The 16,229-nt window shown below is 38.6% G+C and overlaps 2 non-coding genes across 2 annotated transcripts; one reads left to right on the forward strand and one right to left on the reverse strand.

The window, feature by feature from the left end:
* Window positions 1-436: 436 nt before the first annotated feature.
* LOC118152444 (U4 spliceosomal RNA) lies at window positions 437-577 on the forward strand. Its single transcript, XR_004741209.1, has one exon. It is a non-coding gene; the product is annotated as a U4 spliceosomal RNA (small nuclear RNA).
* Window positions 578-5,558: 4,981 nt separating this feature from the next.
* On the reverse strand, window positions 5,559-5,665 carry LOC118152485 (U6 spliceosomal RNA). The gene has a single exon (XR_004741246.1). It is a non-coding gene; the product is annotated as a U6 spliceosomal RNA (small nuclear RNA).
* Between the last annotated feature and the right edge of the window lie 10,564 nt (window positions 5,666-16,229).

A 16,229-nucleotide genomic window follows, 5' to 3' on the forward strand; every position in this document is an offset into this window, starting at 1 on the left:
AAACGGAAAATGCAAGGAAGTGGTGGTTTCGAAGACAAAATAAGAAGTGAGCTACCTGAAAATATCAAGGGAGTTTAACTAAGTTATTTCCATTCAACCTGGAGTTGATTAGTAATTACACTTGCCAAGTAGAGTAACATTTCGAGTATTCACTAAATGACGAAACATTTTTCACTGGTGACTGGGAAGTTTTCTTAAAACCTGTATAAGCTGTACAGTATTATTCTCGTGTGGTTAATAAAGACACGAATCTCTGAGAGGTTACAGAGCTAGTAATTAGAAGAGCTAAGATTTGAATCCAGGCCAGGCACTGTGGCTCACGCACGTAATCCCAGCACTTTTGGAGGCTGAGGTGGGTGAATCACCTAAAGTCATGAGTTCCAGACCAGCCTGACCAAAATGACAAAAGCTGGTCTCTAATAACAATACAAAAATAAGCTTGGCGCAGTGTCAGTATCGTAGCCAATGAGGTTTATCCGAGGTGCGATTATTGCTAGTTGAAAACTTTTCCCAATACCCCACCATGACAACTTGAAATATAGTCAGCACTGGCAATTTTTGACAGTCTTTATGGAGACTGAATTAAAAATAAATAAATAAATACATACATACATACATACAAAAATGAGCCATGCGTGGTGGTGCACGCCTGTAATCCCAGCTACTTGGGAGACTGAGGCAGGAGAATCGCTTGAACCCAGGAGGTGGAAGTTGCAGTGAGCCGAAATTGTGCTATTGCACTCCAGCCTGAGCAACAAAGTGAGAATTTTCCTAAAAAAAAAAAAAAAAAAGATTTGAATCCAGCATTGCACAAGTCATAAGTCTCTGCACGTCTCTGTTCCTGAACGGAGCTAACTCAGAGGCCTGGAGGACCCAGGGGCCGCATGTGAACAGAATTTCTGGATCCTCCAGTTGGCAGGAAGGGGGCCCTCGCGGTGCTTCACCTGTCTAATAGTAGTACCAAAACAAAAGTTTTTAATATTAAGTTTGCCCAAAAAAGGGCAGTAGGTAATAATTTTTTTTTCTGAAAATAGCCAGCTTGTAACTGCATCATAATATACTATTTTGTTCATTTAATTGTTCTAATGTAAACATGCCCTTAAAATAATCCTCACATGCATTTAAAATTTGTCCTTCAAATAAAAGTTTGTCTTTATCTCCTCTTGTAACAAAAAATGAATGCTTTTATCCCTAACAGAAAGGAAGCTTTACAAGCAGCTATATACATGAGTGGTGTTCAGATTCCGCCCCCACTAATATCTTTGCTAATATGTCCAAAGAAACAGTGGTTGTGCTGAGGTTTGGCAGGATGCCATAAGGAAATAAGACACCAAGTGCCTACAGGTTAAAACTTCTTCATGGAAACTTTACAAGTGCCACGAAGAACTGGAAGCGATGCTAAGACCCGTCCTTTTGAAACCTTCTGTGTGTGCTGACATCGCCATTGCCCTGGGAGATTGCAGATTTCAACCAGAGAAGAAATCATTTTCACTACATTGGAAATACACAAGTGTTAGCTCAAAATTGGGGAAAAAGACACGGATGGGAAGACAAATAGATTTTTTGTGTGTGTGCACTGAACTGGCTTTGAAAGAGCAGTTTTTGGTTTTTGTGCAAGACAGGACCTGCCCCTTGAAGTAAGATCAACACTTTATTTACACATTTGGTAAGATCACTGAATTTCCATAAAATATCTAATTTATTAAATGCTGGACTGATCAGAATGTGCATGTAAATCAAATAGGCCCTTTTGTTCTTCTCATCTGATTTGTTACGCTATCTAGGGCCAAATATATTTTCAGTTGACTGAAGCAAGGTAATACAGAGATACGACAAGAAAGGAACATTTCAGACAATTTACCATCTTAATGACTTCAAGAAAAAGAAGGCAAGTAAGATTTGTCTGCTGACATGACAAGCAAGTCCCATGATGCAAAGGGAAAACAGATTGAGGAGAATATGCTTATGTTCTTGAAAATCATTACTGTCATCATTAAAACCACATTTCCCCACCGGTTGTTCTTTAGGGTGGGCAAATCCTTTAAATAATAAAGGATCTTCACAAGCACCTCGAATTGAACATTTCAGGTCAGCTTTCACTATGTTTTCATAGTACATGCAGCTGCCTCCGAAGCCAACTTGCAGCCTCTTCCCACCGCCCAAACATCCTCTATGCTGCTTCTAGAGTGTTCTTCCTGAAACTGGAAGCCCAGCCTGGCACCGCCCTGCTCACACTGGGGAAGTTACCAAAGCCCACTTAACTCCTGACCATAACACACAAGTGTCTCCATAGCTGCTCTGCCTCAGACCCCGCAATTCCTACTGTATGGATCTCTTCTCTCCTGGCTCCTGGCTCCTCCCATCTCTCTGGTCATTTCACATTATTCCAAAATGTAAACATACTATGCTTTACACACTTTTCCCTACATACATTGCCTCCTCTGTCAAGATACCCCATCCTCCTGTGTCTACACCACCTCGACCTGGAGAACCTTTGTCACCCTGGGGAAGTCCTACTCATCCCTCAAGACACAGTTCAAACGTCCCCTTCTCTCTAAAGCCTGCCCTGGCTGCTATCATTCCTTCCTCTTAGTTTCCATAGAACTTTTACTAAACAAATGATCCAGTTAAATGTCTTCCTCTTTCTCCCTAGTAAAGTATGAAGACTACCACGTAACTTGTTTTATGATTTATCTAGTGGTCCCCTAAAACTGGCTAACACAAGCTTGTGAGAGATGATCATTAAATATTCAAGAATTTGGCCGGGCGCGGTGGCTCACGCCTGTAATCCCAGCACTTTTGGAGGCCGAGGCGGGTGGATCACAAGGTCAACAGATCGAGACCATCCTGGTCAACATGGTGAAACCCCGTCTCTACTAAAAATACAAAAAATTAGCTGGGCATGGTGGCGCCTGCCTGTAATCCCAGCTACTCGGGAGGCTGAGGCAGGAGAATTGCCCGAACCCAGGAGGCAGAGGTTGCGGTGAGCTGAGATCACGCCATTGCACTCCAGCCTGGGTAACAAGAGCGAAACTCCGTCTTAAAAAAAATAAAATAAAATTCAAGAATTTACAAGCTGGTGGTCACATTGTGGTGATCTGAAATCCACAGCCTAGGAGTATTATATCACAAAATTGGCCAACACCACATATAAAAACGATTTTTTTTCTTCAAAGAAGTGGCTTATGAGCACAGGTGGATTTATCCCCACAGTCTAGCGAGTCTCTAAGTGTGCAGAGGAATTGCTTGGGTAATCAATGTGATTTCAATTAACTGAGAATTACTTGAGTTTAAATGAAACAAAGTCACCTACAAAAACAATGGTGGAATTTCATATTTTGTTATAATTTGAATTCTAATCAGTTTATAAGAAACAAGTATGTATTTCAAGTTTGTAAGTACTGGAGACTTTATTCCAAGATGGCACGGTGGGCAAGGCCGGGCAATGAGTGGCTCAAATGCAGGAAGTCCTTTGTTGTAAATTTCCCATCAGCATCACCAGAAAAGCTGCATGAACGGCTCTGGCCCCTCTGCAGACACGAGGAAACACACAGAGCCATATGCACACCAGCCCAGGGCTAAGACCACTGTTTTAGATGAACTTTCATCAGCAAACTTATTTTACAGATAGGGAAGTAATGCCAAGGGAGGCCGATTCTATTTGTTCATCTTCATACAGGTGGCTAAGGGCATAGCAAGGATTTTAATTTATTCATTGATTTGGGGGTTGGTATTTTTAACAGTACACACATTTGGGGTCTGTGCATACGTGTTGGCTAGAGGGAATCTAAGCAGGCTATTCAGAAATCATTAAAGACTAAAGAAATAAAGAAGGTCAGGTGTAACGGTTCACACCTAGAATCCCAGCACTCTGGGAGGCCCACGTGGGAGGATTGATTGAGGGCAGGATTTTGAGACCAGCCTGGGGAACACAGCAAGGCTATGACTGTGCAAAAATTTTTTATTTTATGATCTAGCCAGTTGTGGTAGTGTGTGCCTGTTCTTAGCTACTTAGGAAGCTGAGAAGGAAGGATCAGCCTGGTTGAAGGAGCAAGACTTCCTCTCTAAAAAAAAAAAAAAAAAGGAAAGGAAAGAAAGAAAAGAAAAGAAACATTTTAAACTTGGAGTATCTAATTAGCCATTCAGTCATGAACTGAATGCCCAGGGAAGGGTTATCATTGCTTGAATGAAAATCTAGTTACAGACTAAAACCCACAGGTCTTATAGTTGGGTGTCCAAATATGGAGTTTCTCACGTTTAAAGGAGCCATTCCTATCTGATTATCTTTTTTGTGTGCTGTATAAATATTTCATTACTGTTATGACCTTAATACAGCTACTTTGTTTTATTTTGAACTTCCTGCTATAAACATAGCAAGATCACATTCTGTATTGTTTTATTTATAAATTTACATTTTATGACTTTGCAGTATAGAGGGCACTTAGTAATAAACAAGTTTACCAAATTGTCACGGATCCACAGAGAAGATTTGAAAAATGGTTTTCAACATATAAGTGATTTCCTCATACTTCAAGGTGCTTCCTTGTGACTGTCCCATTTCCTCTATCTCAAACAGAGAAAATTTTGGAAGCCCATTTCAGCTAAATTTATCTAATAACTGAAAATTCATAGATGAGTGTTTTCTTCATCTATCATATTTCAGGCAAAAGATTTACCCAAACATTTGCTCTTGATTTGTCAGAAAGATTAAGCTATTTCTTATAACTTAGGCTAAGTATGTCTCACAGCTCAAATATGAATTTCTGGCCAAAGAATACGGATCCACTCAAGGAACACCCATTAGTTTATGCTCAAGGAGAAGTGCAAACACTCAAAATCCTTTGTCCGAAGTAAACTTTCTGTCATCTTTTTTTTTTTTTTTCAGTGAGGTTACTTTCATAATTTGAGATGTAAACTTGTATAATAAGGAGAAGTATCTTTATCTTGTCAGCACTTAACATAATGCCGTACATGAATACACTGCTTAATAAATGTGTATCAAATCAAATAAGATGTTTTAAAAACAAGTGATCCGAAACCAAAATATCCCAGTGCTCCTACAAGATTCACATTTTTCTCAAAATATCTTTCAGCTTATACCTCACATGGTTATATTTTTAACAGATATTGTTATCTATGTTTAGAATGATATATTTACCTATTATCATTTCAGGCTATATAAGTTAAAAATAGATTAAGGAAAATAAAGGTGGGATTTTGTTTTGTTTTTTAACCACAGAGACAATTTCAGAATCTTTTCCCAGCTACCTAATGTTAATTGACCCTGAAAATATTTTGGAACTTAAAACAATTTTCATAGACTAAAATCTCCAGGAAAATATATTAGGCACAATGAGTCATTAATTTCAAGTGCTAGATTGTAACCGACTGCTATAACAAGGCACACAAGTACTGTGGTCCAGTATTGAGCAGGAGGGAAGGCGCGATGATTCTGGCGTAATTTACCTCTGCCTTTCCCTGCTGCTCTCCTGAGACTCCTGTGAAGTAATCAAGAGTGGGAATAAAGAGGCATCATAAGAAACTATTTATCGTTTTTTTTTTTTATGGAACACTTCATGAATTTGCATGTCATCCTTGCGCAGGGGCAATGCTAATCTTCTCTGTATCGTTCCAATTTTAGTATATGTGCTGCCGAAGTGAGCACAAACATATTTATCTTAATAGCTGTGAATTGTTTCTATGACTGAGTGATAATTAAATAAAAATGAGTGACTGAAAATGTTAAAGGTATGAAAAAAATTGGCCAATAACATAAAAATTATCTTCAGTTTATTATTTAACAAAATCGTATTGGATGCATTAAACCATTAACATCTTTAGTTCCTAAAAAACTCTGAGAAAAATTTTATATGATTTTGTGAAATTTATCATCTTTTATTAATTATGCAGTTCAATTCTGCAATCAACATATTCAGTGATAATGAACATTTTAAAACTTGACTCAGAAAATGTTTATAATAAAGCACTTTGAATACTAATTATACAAATATAATACATACTTTACATTATATTTATCTCCTAACTTTTTTTCTATTGTTCCATTAGATTCAGTGCCTATTTGGTGTTACTTTGGGGTGTATTGTCAAGATATGAAATATTCAGATACAGGTTTATGCTGATTTACAGACACTAATGAATATTTAATTCTCAGATATTTAGGTGCATTGTAACATCATGTAATTGACATTGTGATAAGACAACAAAATGCAATTAATTTCAACATAAGAATCAACTGGGATAGATCAATTATCATCTATCCAGATAGATGATAAGATTTTTTTAAATGCTTATAAAGATGCACATTTTAAATGTTATCTAATGAAACAAAATTTTCTCATAGGAGTATTATAAACACCTAAGTGACAATTCTTAATTAATACTTCCAGCTTTTGCTAAAAACTCTCAATAAGGTATTGATGGACCATATCTCAAAGTAATAAGAGCTGTTTATTACAAAGCCAAAACCAATATCATACTGAATGGGCAAAAGCTGGAAGTATTCCCTTTGAAAATTAGCACAAAGACAAGAATGCCCCCTCTGACCACTCCTATTCAGCATAGTATGTTCTGGCCAGGGCAATCAGGCAAGAAAAAGAAATAAAGGTATTCAGATAGGAAGAGAAGTCAAAATGTCTCTGTTTGAAGAAGACATGATTGTATATTTAGGAAATCCCATCATCTCAGCCCAAAATCTCCTGAAACTGATAAGCAACTTCAGCAAAGTTGTAGGATACAAAATCAGTGTGCACAAATCACAAACATTCCTCTATACCAACATAGACAGAGAGTCAAATCATGAGTGGATTTCCATTCACAATTGCTACAAAGAGAATAAAATACCTACAAAAACAACTTACAAGGGATGTAAAGGACCTCTTCAAGGAGACCTACAAACCACTTCTCAAAGAAATGAGAGGACACATAGAAATGGAAAAACATTCCATGTTCATGGATAGGAAGAATGAATCAATATCATGAAAATGCCCATACTGCCTCAAGTAATTTACAGATTCAATGCTATCCCCATCAAGCAAACACTGACTTTCTTCACAGAAAAAAAAAAAAACCTTAAATTTCATATAGAACCAAAAAAAGAAAAAAAAAAGAGCAGATATAGGCAAGACAATCCTAAGCAAAAAGAACAAAGCTAGAGGCATCATGCTACCTGACTTCAAACTACACTGCAGGGCTGCAGGAACCAAAATAAATACAGAAAAGGCCTAAAAACTCTCAATAAACAAGGTATTGATGGAACATATCTTAAAATAATAAGAGCTGTTTATGACACACCCACAACCAGTATCATTCTGAATGGGCAAAACACTGAAAGCAGGGGCAATCAAAGCCAAAATAGACAAATGGGATCTAATTAGACTAAAGACCTTTGAACTTGGGTGGCTTGTTTACACTGTGAGGGGAATGCTGCTTACTGAAGCCTCAGTAATGGTGGACGCCCCTCCCTCCACCAAGCTTGAGCATCCCGGGTGAACTTCAGACGGCTGTGCTGGCAGTGAGAATGTCAGGCCAGTGGATCTCAGCTTGCTGGGCTCCCTGGGGGTGGGGTCCGCTGTGCCAGACCACTTGGCTCCCTTCCTTTAGCCTTGTTCCCAGGGAATAAGTGCTTTTGTCTCACTGGAGTTCCAGATGCCACTTGGGGATGGGGAAAAAACTCCTATAAGCTAGCTTGGTGTTTTCTCAAACAGCTGCCCACTTTCGTGCTTGAAACCTATGTCCCTGGTGGCATAGGGACCCAAGGGAATCTCTTGATATGCAGGTTGTGAAGACCATGGGAAAAGCATAATATCTTGGCTGGAGGGCATTGTTCCTCAAGGCACAGTCTCTTGTGGCTTCCCTTGGTTAGAGAGGGAGTTCCTGGACCCCCTGCATTTCCTGGGAAAGGCAACACCCACCATGCTTCAGCTTGCCCTCCATGGGCCGCACCCACTGTGTAACCAGTCCCAGTGAGATGACCCGTATACCTCAGTTAGAAATGCAGAAATCACCCGCCTTCTGGGCTGATCTCGCTGGAGCTGCAGACCAGAGCTGTTTCTACCTGGCCATCTTGCTGGCAACCTGAAGGTGGTTTCCTGAGATGGAAGCTACTCCTGGCGATGGTGCAGAAATGACAACAAGGATTTAGAAGAGTCCATAAACTTGATTGATACGGCAGTAGCAGTGTACGAGACTATTGACTTTAATTTTGAGAGAAGTTCCACTACCATTAAAACGCTGTCAAACAGCATCACATGCTACAGAGAAATCTCTGATGAAAGGAAGAATCGATGTGGCAAACATCACTATTGTCTTCTTCCTTAAAATTGCCACTGCCCCCTCAACCTTCAGCAACCACTACCCTGACTAGTCAGTAGCCGTCGACACCGAGCCTAGACTCTTCACCAGCCAAGTGAATCCAACTCTCTGAAGGGTCAGATGATTATCAGCATTTTGCAGCAATTAAGTGCTTTTAAATTAATGCATACAGATTGGGGTTTTTTAGAGATCATGCTATCACACACATGACAGACAATACTACAGTGTAAAGATGACTTACATACGCACCAGGAAACCGAAAATGATTTGGCTCACTTGATGGTGATACTCTTATTAGGGTGGTGAACTGAACCTGCAATATCTCTAAAGTATGCCTGTGTTGGTTACAAACTCCATCACACACTACTATAATTTTTGTTTAAGAAGTCAAGTGTATTTTATCATCCTTATATATTAGCAGTATTATGTAGAGGTCCAGCTCTGTTTCCCAGGTTGGAGTGCAGTGGCGATCATGGCTCACTGCAGCCTTGACCTCCTAGGTTCAAATGATCCTTACACTTCAGCCTCATGAGTAGCTGGGACTACAGGCACATGCCATCACACCTAGCTATGTTTTCACTTTTTAAAAGAATACTTTTTTTCTGTACAGACGGCATCTTTCCCAGGCTGGTCCCAAACTCCTGGAGGATCCTCCAGTGATCTTCCCACCTTTGCCTCCAAAGTGCTGGAATTACAGGCATGAGCAACTGCACCCAACCAGAAGTTATGTATATTTTAAATAAACCAATTATATTATAATTATATTTAACCATATAATTGCATTATATAAATAAATCAATTATATTGTAATTATATTTAACCATATAATTACATTCTTTTATACTCAGTTCATATTTATGATTTCTGGCATTCCTCATTCCTCTCTGAATATCCAAATTTTGATCTGACGTTATTTCCCTATGGTCTAAAGAACTTCATTTATATTTCTCGTAGTATGTCTTCTGGAAACCAGTTATTTTTCGTTGCTTAAAAACATCTCCATTCAGTCTTTTTTTGTTTGTTTTTTTTTTGAAAGATATTTTCACTGGAGATAGAATTCTGGGCTAACAGCTTTTATTTTTCTCCAACATTTTAAAGATGTTACTCTCATTTTTCCATCTACTCTTTTACAAATTCTGTAAATCAGCCTTCACTTACCTACTGTTTTACTATAGGTAACGTTTCATGTGTTTTTCTTCCACAACTGGTTCCACGTCTTTCTCATCTTCAGTTTTCAGCGATCTGACCGTGACGTAGCTCATTTCTGGTTTTGTTGGTTCATTTGTTTTGTTCTGTCTTTTCAATCTTGCTTGAAGCTTGCTGAGTGCCCTGAATCCATATGTTTGTTTTTCACTAAATTTTGAAAACTTTTCCTTATTATTTCTTTTTCAGCATAATTGTACTATTTTATTGTTAGTTCCTGTTGTTAATCTCTTCCTGTGTTTAATTTATAAATTAAGCTTCATCGTAGGTATGGATGTATAGGGAAAAATGTAGCATATCGTACACAAGGTTTGGTAGTATGTAGGGTTTAAGGCACTCACTGGGGGTCATAGAATGTATGCCCTGCAGATAAGCAGGGACCACCTATCCAATCTAGTTTCATTAATCACAGTCACCATGCTGTGCATTAGGTCTCCAGGCTCATTCACCTTGCATAGCTCAAACCGTACCCTTTCACCGACAACTCTTCTCTCCTCCCTCCCGCCTTCGTTCGGGTTTCTGGCAACAATTTCTACTCTCTGCTTCTAGGATTTTCAGTATTTTAGATTTCACATAGAAGCAAGATCATGTAGTATTTATCTTGCTGTGTCTAGCTTATTCCCTTTAGCATAGTGTCCTCCAGGTTCACCCATGTTATTGCAAATGCCAGGATGTCTTTATTTTATAAGTCCGAATAGTATTTCATTGTGTATTTTATGCAATGTAAAAATGTATATAGATAGATAGATAGATAGATAGATAGATAGATAGATGATAGATCGATAGATAGATGATATAGATAGATAGATGATAGATAGATGATATAGATAGATAGATAGATGATAGATAGATAGATGATATAGATAGATAGATAGATGATAGATAGATAGATGATATAGATAGATAGATGATAGATAGATGATATAGATAGATGATAGATAGATGATATAGATAGATAGATGATAGATAGATAGATGATAGATGGTAGATAGATGATATAGATAGAGAGATGATAGATAGATAGATAGATGATAGATAGATAGATAGATAGATAGATGATAGATGATATAGATAGATAGGTAGATAGATAGATGATAGATGATAGATAGATGATAGATAGATGATATAGATAGATAGATGATAGATAGATAGATGATATAGATAGATAGATAGATGATAGATAGATAGATGATAGATAGATAGATGATATAGATAGATGATAGCGAGATGTTAGATAGATAGATGATAGATAGATGATATAGATAGATAGATAGATGATAGATAGATGATAGATAGATGATAGATAGATGATATAGATAGATAGATGATAGATAGATAGATGATATAGATAGATAGATAGATGATAGATAGATAGATAGATGATAGATAGATAGATGATATAGATAGATGATAGCGAGATGTTAGATAGATAGATGATAGATAGATGATATAGATAGATAGATAGATGATAGATAGATGATATAGATAGATAGATAGATGATAGATGATATAGATAGGTAGATAGATGATAGATAGATGATAGATAGATAGATGATAGATAGATGATATAGATAGATAGATAGATGATAGACAGATGATATAGATAGATAGATGATATAGATAGATAAATGATAGATAGATAGATGATATAGATAGATAAATGATAGATAGATAGATGATATAGATAGATAGATGATAGATAGATAGATGATATAGATAGATAGATAGATAGATAGATAGATAGATAGATAGATGATAGATCACATTTTCTTTATCTATTCAGCCAATAGCAGACATTTAGGTTGTTTCCACATCTTGGCAATTGTGAATTCTGCCACAGTGAACATGGGAGGGCAGATGTCTCTTTGAGATACTGATTTATTTCCTTTGGATACACACCTACCTGTGGGATTGCTGGATCATATGGCAATTCCATTTTTACATTTTTTGAGGAACCTGCATTCTGTTTTCCATACAGACTGAACCATTTTACATTTCCACCAACTGTGCACAAGGCTCCCAATTTCCTCACATCCTTGGGAAGACTTGTAACTTCTTGTCTTTCTGATAGTGGTCATGATGTGAGATAATAGCTTGTGGTAGTAAATTGCTGTATTTTCTACTGATTTAATCATTCTCTCTTTTAAATAAAAGGGAAGTAAATAATTTAAAAAAGAAAATGGACAAAAGACCTGTATAAACATTTTTTTCTGAAATGACATACAAATGGCCATCAGACGCTTGAAAAGGTGTTCAACATCACTAACCATCAGGGAAACGCAAACCTATTATTTATTTAAATATTTTTTCCTGCCATATTCATTCTTTGTTTCTTCTGGGACACAAATTACAAAAGTCAGCTTGATATTGTCCTAAAGTCCACTACGATTGTCTTTTTTCCTTTTCCCTGTATTGACTGCTTTCTATTGCTCTGTTTTCAGAACCTTTCTTCTGCCATACCAATGGACTGTCAAACCCATCCAGTAAATTTTTCACTTCAGCACTGTTCCGTTCTAGAGTTTCCATTTAATTACAGTTTCTATCCTTCTGCTAAGATTCCTTATCCATTCATTCATCAAGACTGTATGTTTTCTTTAAATCCTTCCACAAATTTCTAGTAGACAATGTAATATTTTTATCTATCAATTCTGGTATCGTATTCAGCTCGAGCCCTGTTTTTATTGATTATTTTTCTCTGGACTGCAGATCTTACATTCTTGTTTCCTTCAAATGTTGATTAATTTTTTCTTACGTATTGCACCTTGCAAATAATAGATTTCAGTGAATACGTATTCCGTTACCTTTGCTTGCATGTTGACTTTTGTGCTGGAGGGTAATTTGGCTAGAGAGTCTGTCTCCCCTGAAGTGTATAGCAGATAAAATTCTCTGTTCACTTCTTCCAGTCTCTGTTGGACCTCCCCAATTCTCCGTGCATTAAACATAGTTGTGAGATTAGTCAAAGATTTAGATGAAGTGCACATATATATCCGAGGGGCTCCCCCGTTTGCTGCTCCTCTCTTCTGGAATTTCGTACCTTATTTCCAGGCTCCTATAACAGCTCCCAAAGTCAAATCTCTAACTGCTATCTGATTTTTCAAGCTTATAAACTGTGGCTATCTTCTTAAATCCTGGCTGCCACGTATCATGTGGACAAGGTAGTGCCCTCAGGCAGAAAACCACACAGATGCAAATATCACCCAGTACAGGCCACCTCTTTCAAGGGTTGTTTCTCCGCCATTGTCTACCCAATATTGGTCATTTGCCAGTGGCTTCAAATATTTTTATAATAGTTTTTTTTTTCTTATGGAAGGTTATTCTGCTTATAACTACTCTGACATCATTCTGTAGTGTCTAATAGCACATATTAGGTGGTCAAATTTATAATTACTAGATATGTGACTGTTTAAATAGTTTACATATTGTTAAATACGGTACCTTAAATTTTTCTCAAAAATAATAGCTGACTACCATTTTAAATTGTCAGATAAGGCCATAGTTTGAAATAGATCAAAAAGTAAAAGTAGAGGAATATTTTTGGATAACTTTGAAAGTGAAGTGGGTTTAGCAGGAAAATGTTCTAGCTTGCTTAAGTAAATAGCCATGTGATAAACATGTCAGTATGCTGGGAGAATAACTGACACTCTAGATGATCATAAAATGCCACACAAGGAGGAAAGGTGAATTCAATTAAAAAATGAGGACATGAGTTTCTGTCCCTTTGTCTCCCTATTTATGACTGTGTATAAGAAAAACACATTCTTAAGTACTGAAGTGAGGTATAATAGAATATTTATAATATAAATTATTATATTTATATTATAAATTACAACAGAATAATTTTAATATATTTATAATCTATATTATAATAAAATAGATTTAATAAATTATTAAGTATAATAATTTAATAAAAATTTGCATAATAGTCTCTAGTGAGGCTTTCTTTTTATTTCATTTTAAAATTACTTATGGTTATTGGTTATTAAATTTATTTATAGCTCCTATTTATAAATTAGATTTTCTGTCTGTAATTGATGTTGCTTTAGCATCTGTTTGCACAAACCCCAAAGTGCTTGTGATTTATTTGTTTATCTGAAAGATGCAATGAAAAGGCTTACTGTACCTTTAAGACTATAAATAATCTTGACATTGTTCTGTAGGACAGTTTGGAGAGTGGTGCTGTCTGAGGCTTTCATACTGTGAAGAGTTTCATCCTATTCACAAAGCACTGGGCTGCTTCGTGGCAGAAGCAGATCCCTGACCCCAGACAGTAGAGCTAGCATGATGAAGAGCCACAGCCCTCATTTTCAAGGCTATTATTCTTGCTATTCTTAGTCTGAAACTGTGCCCAGGAATATAGACGCTCTCCCTGAAAGCTGTTGTAGGCAGACTTCTCAAATCCCAGCAGCAGCTGCCCACCAATGGCCAATGGTTCCTGCTACTTTGCTGTGCAAAGGTGGCACACGCCCGCCTCTTCAGCCTGGATTTTCCTGAGTCTGCCCAAAGATCCCCACAGCGTCCCTCTCCCATAGGAGAAAAGGGCAGACACCTTTCCCAAGGAGATGGAGGAGCCAAAGATTATTCTAACTGTCCCTCATCTCAACCATGAGACTACTTGTCACTGCTTCTAGACATGGAACAGACACAGACACCCTGAGCATAGGAATGATGAACTTTCACCAGGACAAAGAATGAAAGAAAACATCTCCCCTGAGGGAGCGTCCACAATACAGCAAAGTGTTTCACTTTGACACAAAATCATTGAAACCTTACCATGTTATTTTTGAAATCTCCTTCGATAACCACAACTCTGTCAATCCTATTCTGATATCGTTAGGTTGCAGTGATTTTTCTGAAGCTTGGGTTTTTATTATGGTGGCAGAGGGCTCACTGCTGTCTTGGCTCTCCAGCCATGTGAGGTTTACAGGCTCTTCTACGACAGGTAGATGTGTTCTCCCATTGTCCAAACCTTTCAGGAAACATGAGTTCACAGTTTGGTTGAAAGAAGGAGCTCAGGGTTTCAAATCCATAGAACTCACATCTCAGGCTCTGGAATTCCTCATACGGTTCTCATCCTTCCACATTTGGTAAAAGCCTCAGCATAAGGTGGAATTATTGGTGGTTGATTAAATGCCCCTACTATTAGTAGGGCACATTATTTAGTATGTTGTGTCCGATGTTTTGGTTTTAGGTTCAGTGACTAATGGGCACTTCCATTCCGATCTAGTCTCATTAATGACCAGCAGACCCCATTTACAAGATGACTCGTTCAAGCTGGAGCCATCCCCGCCATGAAAGAGAGCTAACTGCTGTCTATGGACTGATGTCACTGCATGAGCTTGGTGACTGTACTCTCAGTTCTCAGGGACAAGAGAGAACTCAGGTGGAGCACCCACATGCAGCACCTACACGCAGCACCCATACACAGCACCCACAGGAGGCCCACATGAAGTCCTCCCTGGCCCTTTGTGGAACAGAAGTCCTACTCTCTCTTCACGATAGCGTCAGTTACATTTGCTGAGTTGGTGATTTTTTTGCTCCTCTGCTACTTCCTAGTGAACCCAAAGTGGCCAAGCAGCAGTTACAGCTTAGAGTTGATAGAACTCTTGTGTCTTCTGATGAAAGTGTTACCCTTTGAGGGCTAGGATCCAACCCTATGGAGCCCAGAGTCGCCAGAATGGAAGTCCCTAAGTCTCCCAGTGCCTACAGAGAATGACGGTAAGAGGTTCACGTCTGATTCGGCTCCTCACTGGGCTGACCTGTGTGTTGTCCCTATTTGGGACACAGTGCTATTTAAACTCTTTGCTGCAATGTGGATGCTGCATTCTAGATGACTGTGACTCATCTTTATAAAATGTCACCGCTGAGCTGGCGCTTCAGCTTTACCGTTAGCCTTCTAATGTTCTATTGTACCTGCAGCACCCAGGGGCATGTTGTGTCATGTGGAAGACAGGTCCCACGCCATCCTACTTTCAAACGTCATTTGCTGTAAAGTGGATCCACACATCTCATATAATGCTACGTAGAATCCCGTGACAGTGGGTCAAACGCTCTGTAAGCCTTTGAGGTAGGATAGACGAACCCGAGCGTGGACGATATGTCTGCTTCTGTGAGAAAGCATTGTCTCTCCACAGTAAAAGAGCTCCTTTTCTCCAAGCGGCCATTTGCTCAACTTCAGAGACAGTCCCGTGTGGGTATCGCTATTGCTGGCAAGTAGGACGTTGGGTGAAGAAATAGCTTCACCAGACCTGGTGAGCGGAAGCCAGTGCATTGCCTCCATTCATTTCCCTGCGATCCCTTAGTAGCTGTGCTCTTGGTGCGAGGGATGGCGTGGTCACTGGCAGGGTCTCAGTGATGTCCACTAACCAAGTTATCCTGTATGCCTGGGGTCCAGTGTCCCTTACACGGTGGACGTTCTCTCGTGGATGTTAATATGTCATCTTCAAACTTGGTGTTCATGCCCATTTGGCCACCTACGTGCCTCTCTGTCAGACATCCTCATCCTTGATAATTCAGATTTCTTCTTCCAGGCTTCTGACAGCTTGGCCAGGCCATCTGATGAATCTGTATCTACTCTCCCATCGGGCCACTCTTCTGCCGGAAGCTCTGCCCGCCGCGGGACGTTTTCCTCACCGCAGTATTTTAAGGCCCTGCCTAAACCATGCTGTACTGTGTAGCTCTCTTCTAATTTTGGATTC

Source organism: Callithrix jacchus, chromosome 3 (genome assembly GCF_049354715.1).
Source record: "Callithrix jacchus isolate 240 chromosome 3, calJac240_pri, whole genome shotgun sequence".
Taxonomy (NCBI): Eukaryota; Metazoa; Chordata; class Mammalia; order Primates; family Cebidae; genus Callithrix; species Callithrix jacchus.